Source organism: Arvicola amphibius, chromosome X (assembly GCF_903992535.2).
Source record: "Arvicola amphibius chromosome X, mArvAmp1.2, whole genome shotgun sequence".
Taxonomy (NCBI): Eukaryota; Metazoa; Chordata; class Mammalia; order Rodentia; family Cricetidae; genus Arvicola; species Arvicola amphibius.
In genome coordinates, this window is record NC_052065.1 from 112,443,582 (window position 1) to 112,452,842 (window position 9,261).

A 9,261-nucleotide genomic window follows, 5' to 3' on the forward strand; every position below is an offset into this window, starting at 1 on the left:
AGATACATACATACATCATGCAGGGTCCTACCTTTGATCCCACACATACATCAGAACTCCTGAGTAGCCCTTCTTCCAAGAGTCGGTCGCTCTAAGCAAACTGTAGACATGCTGGGCTCCAGCAGTTCAGGGAAGGTGGCTTCCATCTTGTGACTGTTAGATAATTACAGTCCCCCAAATTGCATAACAGAACAGTGTTTCTGTGGACTCCAAATGTCAAGCATTTGCACTTTTCATGCATGCAGATTATATTGTGTTTAATTTGCTGCAGTTTGTTTTGATGAGAGAAAATATTCATGTATTCCTTGGATAAATGGGAAGCAGATCCCCCCCACACACACACACGCACGTACTTTTGCCATGCTTCAGGAAGGGTGGGCATGATGACTGATGAAGAGTAGCTGGAAACAGGTCCTTGGGAGTGCCAGCCTCTTTCCTGGCTTGCTCCAGGAAACCTTTCACAGTTGCTCGGCTCCCACTGATCCTCTCTGCCTCTGATCTCCAGAGCACAGACTGCCACTCAGTTTGGCACTTAATTATACACTGCCTAAGGTAAAATCTCCCTCCCCAATTATAGCCCACTCAAAGTATACCCCTAGTTCTCCCAACAAAGTCCTGAGTGAGACAGTTGATATTTGAGAGGGAGAGTTGAAGTCATAAATTAACCGTTTATTGCCCATGGCCCTTTCAATTTTATCTCCATATCCAGTCTGATGCTCCCTCGAAAGGCATGCAACTGAGCTATTTTCCTTTGTTCTCCCCCCGCTTCTCACTCCACTCCCTCGCAGCAGCAGCATCAAATTTTGTTTCCCCACAAATGCTAGCTTGTGGTTTTATGTTCCTTCTGTCGCTCCGTAGTTTTAAGTGAAAGTTAAATCTTTGATGGAAGGAATGAATTATACATAAATAAGGGGCAAACACATATGCAAATATCCAAAATGAATTCCTAGTTAAAGTAGGCAAAATGGTCTCATAAATTGAATCCTGTGTTTGTTAAGAAAGATAAGGAAATCTGAAGGTTTTGTTTGAGAGATGGGCTAGAAGAGGCAGAATAGTTGTTAAGAACTGTGGGCTTTTGGATGCCTATGGCTTCTGAAGCGTCAAGAGTATAAATATAGAACTTGTAGAAAAGCCTAGGGAAGCAGATGGGACAAGATACTGTCTGCCTAGAAAGGGGAAATCTCTCTCCCTTTATTTTGTGCCTTCCCATGGTCCCCCACCTCAGTGACTGTAAATCAGATTGCTGCCCCCGCTTTCTTGGCTGCACAACACTTCCTGGGTACAATTAGGATTCAGGGTCAAGATTTTTGTGTATGGTTTCCTGCTCACATGCTGTTAAAAGGTGCCATCTTGGATCACGCCTTTTCCATGTGTGTTCAGAATTTTACAGACTGGATTAGAACATACACCCTTTTCAGGTATATGATATTGAACCTGTGCATTTGAAAGTAGGAATAAAATCTCTTGATGGTCAGCTTTGTCATTTTTCATGATTTTGGCCCTGGGATGGAGGTTCATTTTAAATATGTAATAGAGTGGGATCCTGAGTGCCAAGATCTTTTGAGATTTTTTATGATAGTGTGCTGATTGTAAGTATGATATAGAAATTGCTAGATTCTGCTAGGATTTTAAAAATTAATTATGATGCCATGATTCTGGGAATCAGTAAACTATACTACACATTTTCTCTTAAAGGAACATGTGGTTATTCAGATTTGTGAAAAAATTAATTGGTTATTTAGTCTGCAAAACAACTCACAGAGATTATTTTAGGTAGGAAACTCCTCTGGGATGCTTAATATAGGGGTCAGTTGAAAAATCCAGAGAAAGAAAAGCCTGTTCACTTCACATGCAGTACTCTTAGAACCATCTGTTACATGAAGAATGGTAGTACATTTAAATCATGGCTTAATGTTTGGTTTGGGATCTAACAGAGAGTCCACTTGTCCAAATGAATTCACTTCTATCTTTGTCCAGGAAAGTCTTATTTTGACTTTGGGAGCTGAAGGTAATTGGATTAGGATCTTTTTTTAAAAAAAAAAGTCAACAGAGAGGTACCATTCATTCGGTCTCCTGCCATGGTGGTCTCAGACAACTAGATTCTTGTTGCAAGGGAATTTTAATGGTCAATGGTCCTTTCTATACACTTCTTCCCTAAGGGTGTTAGCTAAAAGTGTGGTATTTAATTTTTTTGTTAGCGTTTCTATGTCAATTCCCAAAAAGAGGTCATAAATTTCTGGTAATATGTGAATCATATAGAAAATAATCTGTGGGCTTTTTAGGAAAAGGTGACCTTAATTGTTAGCCCAAGAAAACTAGTACAGTCTTAAATTCTTTCTGTAGTTACTGTTAAGACCCCTCAAAGCATAGGTTACTCTGAAAAATCATAAGCCCACTGTGACTTTTATATCATGTTCTACCTTTTAAGTCAAACTTCTATGTCATATGCAGCCAGGCATGCAGGGACACAGGAGGCAAAGAGAGGGGGTTAAGACTGGTCTGTACCCAGGGTTAGGCTTTTACTCAAGAAGGGTGACCTGCTATCCAAATCCTAGCATCCAAAGACATGTGATACATTTCACTTAGAATGCAGTAGGGATCTTGTTTAGAGGGTTTCCTTGGATGGAGTGGGCCTCAGAGTACAGAAGAAACTGAGTGAGACACAGGACAATAATATTCTTGATATAGCTGGGTGAATATGGATGTCTGTCTTGTTTTAGCAGGATTTCTTCTAGAAGCTAGGGACAAAGGAATGGCTTAGTTCAAGAAACAAACAAATGAGTAGGGCGAGATGGTCTAGTAGTTACTGTGAGCAGCTACCCAACTAAAGTCACTTGAGGGAGAGAGGATTTATTTGACCTTACAGTTGGAGGGGATGGTGAATTATGGTGGGGGCAGTGAAGACACCTAGAGCCTAAAGCAAATGGTCATCTTGTGAACAGAGTTAGAAAGTGGAGAGATAAAGGCTCACCTGGCTTCTTCCTTTATATTCAGTTCGGAACCCAAATTCAGGAAGTTGGACTGCCTCCATTGAGGGTGGCTTTTCCTTGTTTGGTTAAAACTTCCTGGAAATACTTTCATGAACATGTCCTTGAGGTATGTTTTAGTGACGATTCTAAATCTCATCAAGTCGACAGTCAAGATTAACTACCACAGATGGGGACTTGAATGCTCATAGCCAAGCTAATTGGGAACCCAAGCAGAAGATAACGGCTAAGACTGGAGAATTATAGAAGAAACTCGGCGGTGTAGCTTCAATCTGAAATGTCCCCGAAAGTTTCATATGTTAAGCCTTTGGTTGTTAGCCGATGGGCTTTTGGGAAGTGATTGACTCCTGAGCCACCTGGTGTGATAAATGTATTTAAAACTTTGATGGCATTATTGAGAACATGGGGAAATTGAAGACCCACCAATTCAACATTAACTACTTCCTAGTTGGGGAAAGTAGATCACTGGGGCCAGTCTATAGAAAGACACACTTTGTGCTAAGCTACCTCCAGCCTGCCGTGAGGTGAGCAGCTATATGGTTTCATGCACTCTTTGGCATGGTGTTCTACTTTACCGCTCGACTAAAAGTTATGAATCCAGCTAGTCTTGAACAAAGCTGTCTAAAACTGTGAATCAAAATAAACTGTGCCCTTTTAGCTTTATTTTATCAGATATGTGTCACAGTGATGGAAAACTGAAGAACACACCCAGTCCTGCAAATACTAGTATCATTTATACACATCGCACATTTTGTTTAGTCTTTGTAGCATCTCCACGAGAGAGTCTTGTTTTCGTTTACCCACACTAAATATGTATTGTCTTTTCTGGTCATGTGTTTGTGTATTTGTGCGGATATATCCGTGTGTATGTGGCAGATGGGTAGACTTGTCCACGTGTGTACGTGTGTATGGAAAGCAGACATCTATAGCAGGCATCTTTCTCACTTTTCACCTTTATAAGGCAAGGTTTCTTAGGGAATCTGGATCTTACTGTATCGGCTAGAATGGCTGGCCAGGGAGAGGGCTTCTTTTGTATTGCTTCCCCAGGGCTGGGATTACAAAGACACTACCACACCCAGTCTTTTATGTGGGAGCTGTTGATTTACACTCAGGTCTTCATTCAGGTAGCAAGTGTCCCGTAATTTAGCGCAACTCTAATACTATTTACTTGGAGTTAGCCTGACGTCACAGGGTACAGGGCTCTTTCAACCTCAAATAGGTTCCTTAGGTGACATAATTTATGGCCAACTTATTATTAATATAGAAATTTCTGTCACTCTTCTCAGATTTGATAGTTTGGTAAGTTCACAGACATCATTAAGGCACTATTCTTTTGATTATGCATCGTTATATTACACAAGAAAGTTGTAGCCAGTGGAGGAAACACAGGAGATAGATACAGAGATTACATATATTTTCTTCTAGTCAACATGTTTATCCACTAACCTGGACTCTCCCCAAGTCTCTGTTTGCCAGAATTTTTATATAACTTATTTTCTAGCATTTATCTCTTCTCTAGAGATCTGTGAGTGGGAGTGAAAACCTCAATTCTACAATCACATTGAGTACTTCACATGATCAGCTAGCATCTAGAAGTTAGCTAGGGCCTCTAGCATCTTTAACTCAATAGCATACACTCAGGTTGGATCAAAAGAGACTTGTTCTAGCTAGTAGTCACTCCTACCATTGAAGAAATACTAAGAGCTTTAGGGACTCTGGGCTAGGAACCAGGGATATGAGATAAAATATATTCTTTGTGATATCACTGGTAAATCTCTCTTGTTATTTTTATTTTACAGACAGTGAATCTTGGATACATGGAGCTGAAGTGATTTGCTGAAGGCGGCAGAGTTGGGAAGTGAGTGGTACTCCCAAGAATTGAACCTAAGCATGGGTGCTGTCATATACTCTTAGCTACTACTACTCCTGCCTGTATTTCCTCCCTCCCTCTCCCCATTCTCTCTCTCTGTGTGTGTGTATGTGTATATATATGTGTGTGTGCATGTGTGTGTGTGTGTGTGTGTGTGTGTGTGTGTTTATAGACTGGATGGAATGATTGCTAAAACTCTGGCAGTTCCAAACACATGAAACGGTTAGAATATGCCAGGTGGTTCTCAACCTGTGGGCCGCACCCACCCACCCACAACCCGTGGTAACTTTTAAGTTCATGGCCGAGCATGGATTTGGTTGTAATCACCCTGCTTCTAGTGAATCATGCCAAAACTTGCAAGAACTGAACTACTAGCTAGGTCTGGATGCAGGGACCAAGCTGATGACTGGACGGCACATATTGGAGAGATCTCAAGAGCAATGCAAAGGTTTGTGAACTTGGACGAAAGACAGAACTGAAGCCAGCCCACAAAAGGGGACTTGGAAACTGCAGCCAGATGAACCAGGTAGCTTGCCTAATGAAATAGCCACGTTCTCAAAGACTTCAAGTAAGGCCTAGAGCAGTGGTTCTCAACCTGGGTGTCACAAACCCTTTGGGGGCAAGAACAACCCTTTCACAGGGGTCACCTAAGACCATCAGAAAGCACAAGGATTTACATTATGATTCATACCAGTGGAGAAACTACAGTTATGAAGTAAAAATGGAAATAATTGTGTGAATGTGGGGTCACCAAAGTATGAGGAACTGTATTAAAGGGTGGTAGAATTAGGAAGGTTGTGAACCCACCATTATACATACTAAAAAATGGGAACACAGAAAATTAACAAGACAACAAAGGAAACATTCAATCTCAGTATTGCTAACCACCAAGTACTAAAGGTAGTGATGCCAAAGATATTTCTCTTTTTCTTTTAAATTTGGGATAAGTGGATACTATATGCCTTATTCCCATGTGATCAATGGGATTAAGAAACAGACTTTAATGAGCAGGAGGAAGTGTTTGTTAATTAAACTAGAGTATTTGCCTGCCATTTTTCAGGTAATTTGCTAATGGTATCCGGTGAGGAAAGTTGACGATGGAAGAAATTTGGTACAAGTTAAATGTGGGAAAAGATTAGTTCAAAGGTCACCAGATCACAGTGTGTCAATTCCTTAGGCTCAAAAAACAAGTTGTGCCATTCACTACCAATCATTGGCTTATGGAATTTTCCTGTGTGTTCTGGGCAATAAACTCCTGAGTTTCATCTCTCCAGCCCCTATGTTTGCCCAGATAAGAATGTTTCTGTGGACTGGGCCAGCCTTGATTGGTTCTTTTCCGAGGAGACATGAAATTCCATTTGTGATATGGGGACGTGACTTTGTAGTTATTCTTTTAAGGTTAGTCAGTCTTCCGTCTTCACTGATGGCCACATCTTATATTATGTGTCTCTGAGAGAAAAACGTGTTATTACTGGGAATGAAATATTGTGTGTGCGAAAAAGTCTAGGCAAAGTATAGAGAGGAAGAAGTAGCAGAGCCAGCAGGCAGCATAATTTAGAGCAGGGCAGGCTAGAATCCTAAGACACATAAGGCCGACAGTGGAAATGTATCCTTTTGGAGGAGGCTTTTTAGAAGACCTTAAGTGTGAACACCGAATTAAAAATAATTAGGGGAGATGTACCAAGGCATTTTGCAGTCATGAACTGAGTGGAGTCTTCTTAAGTCAAAGGACATCAGGTGGCTTGCACAGTGAAGGAGAAAGAGCCCTGGGTTGGGGCCCAGGGAGTCTGGGTACTAATTCAATAGCTGCTACAAACATTTTCTATGATTTGCAGCAAATTATAGAGCCTCTCCAGACTCTTCTATTCAGCCTCTGTTATAAGAGGAAGTTTGGGCTAAAAGATCAATCCATACTCATGTGAGGCAGCAATTGAAATCGACTCTGACTCCCGTCTTGCTTTTGGGCACTTAACTTTATTCCTATTGTTTGCAGTGAAGAATTTTGACACTGCCATGGGCCAGAGTACAGTCTGCCTTAGAAAATTCTGAGATGGATAACAATTTGTTGTCTTTCATTTCTAAATGTCCCTGGTTTTTGTGTCAGCGTAAATGCGGACTTTACATGCATTAATTTCAGCCTCTACAAAGATTAGTGCCACTCTTTTATAAAGTTTGTTTAGGGCAGATGGAGCGAAAACGGTTGTCAAGAAAAGGACTTTGCAGAGATTGCCGGAATTAGAAAGGGTCGATTGTGTCAAAGTTGATGGAAACCCAGCATCTGTGTGGTTCTCATCTGTTAAGAAAAAGCGATATGTTAAGAAAACTCCCAGTGATCAATATTATTGCCTCTGTTCTTTTTGGTTTTGCTTTTTGGTTTTTCAAGACATGGTTTCTCTGTGTAACAGCCCTGGCTGTCCTGGAACTCACGCTGTAGACCAGGCTGGCCTCGAACTCACAGAGGTTCTTCTGCCTCTGACTCCTGGGTGCTGAGGTTAAAGGAGTATGCCACCATGTCTGGATGGATTCATTCTTATTTTTATAATTGCTTATTCTGTGGCAATCAGTCAGTCAAGTCCTTTGTGTAAATTACATCTTCGATCCACACAATGAATCTATGAACTATTTATTGTTTTATCTCTCCCATTTTTACTGAAAATGAAGCCTTAGAGAAGATGGGGTCATTCCCTACACAGAAAGAGAAAGGAAGTTTGTTTTTAAAAAAAGATGCTGGAAGCTGCAGAGACCATAGGAGGTTGAGATTGAATTAACTGAAGGGAATATTCCTTGGATTTGAAACAAGGATCAACCACAAAGTCCTCAAGAGAAAGCCTGGGTGTCTCCAGTGACTAGAAGTAGTAGCTGATTAACTTGGGCAAGTAACAAGATTCTCATGCTTGGGAATTGAACTTATGTGCAAAGATCTCAAATTTGTTTTGCCCTGTTTTCTTTGGAGACCCCATCATTTCTCCAAAGAATTGTTTTTTATTTCCATTGTGGATTTTTTTGTCAGCAATTAGATACATAAACTGGATTTCTGTAGAGAGAAATGCGGCATATTTACACAGATACATTTGCCTGTGGAGATAAAGTATTGAATCTGATGATAATTCCCCTTTAGGGATGCATTGTAATAAATTTATTGACTGATTTGATGTTCACTGTAGTTGACACCATTTAAATTTATTGATCTTTAAGGCTATTTTTTTGTAGCTTACGTCTGGGCTATAATCAATAATTTTATATTTAGTGTGAATTTAACTGTGACCAAAAGATTGAGTGCTTCTTTGTCATGGCTCTTTATTGTACATAGAACTTATGGTTTCTATGTTGTAACCAGGATAAATGGACAAGGAAGGTTTTCAAGATTCTGCCTATGTGTTTGGAAATGTTACTGTCATTTTTAGCCAGGCCAGGAAGCATAGAATTCAAGGTATTATAAGTAAGAAATATATGCTTAAATATGATGGAAATTATTTAGAAATGGTGTGTTCAGTCTAGTTCCAGCCTTCAAAAAGATCTTCCATTAAACACCCTTAAGAGAAATTCATCTGTTTTCGTAGTAACTTAATTATAGCAAGTTGATTCATTGGCTAACAGTATATTTTGTAGCCATTCATTTATATGCTAATTTCTTCCTGCTGATATATGACTTCCTCAGATATTTAACAAATACCAGTAGAAGAAATTATGTAATTTTAATGAATTCACTTAAATTCGGTATTTATACACCCGTATTTTACCTGTATAATTTTCAGAATTCTTAATAAGACCTTCTATTTCTGCTAATAGGATCCGTTTCTATCCTTTCAGATTACCCTGAGAACTCTAGTTTGGCCCACAACCATTCTCTCTATGGCATTCCTACCCACACTTGTTTTTCTTGAGACAGGATCTCATGATGTTACCCAGAGTGACTTTGAAGTCGGTTCAATGGCTCTTTCTGCCTCAGTCTTCTGAGTAAATAGGAATACAGATGTTGCCACAGGTACAAGCTGACCCTTACTTTTTGATCCGCTCTGAAATTATCTCCATTAAAGTAGTGCTGAAAAAACTGTGCTAAAATAAACAGATGTTATATGTGAAAGGAAAAAAGTTTTGGCTGGTGTGATATTTTGCATGTCTTATTCTTCAGGCGATCATATTGTTGAGAGGTCATGGGTGAAATATCCTCATCATGTCCAAAATGACACCATATCGTAGCAGTCCTCCTGCTCCTCTGCCTCTTAAAGGCTTCCTTCCCCCTTCCATGTTATAGCCTGAGCCTTGGGTATGGGGTTATACTATGAAATTCTCTAAATGACTGAATAAATAAAGTAAACAAATCGAAGAGAACCCTGTTCACCATTTTTAACCATGTTAATGCTTATAAGATTTGTTGATTGTTACCTTGGAATACATAAATAG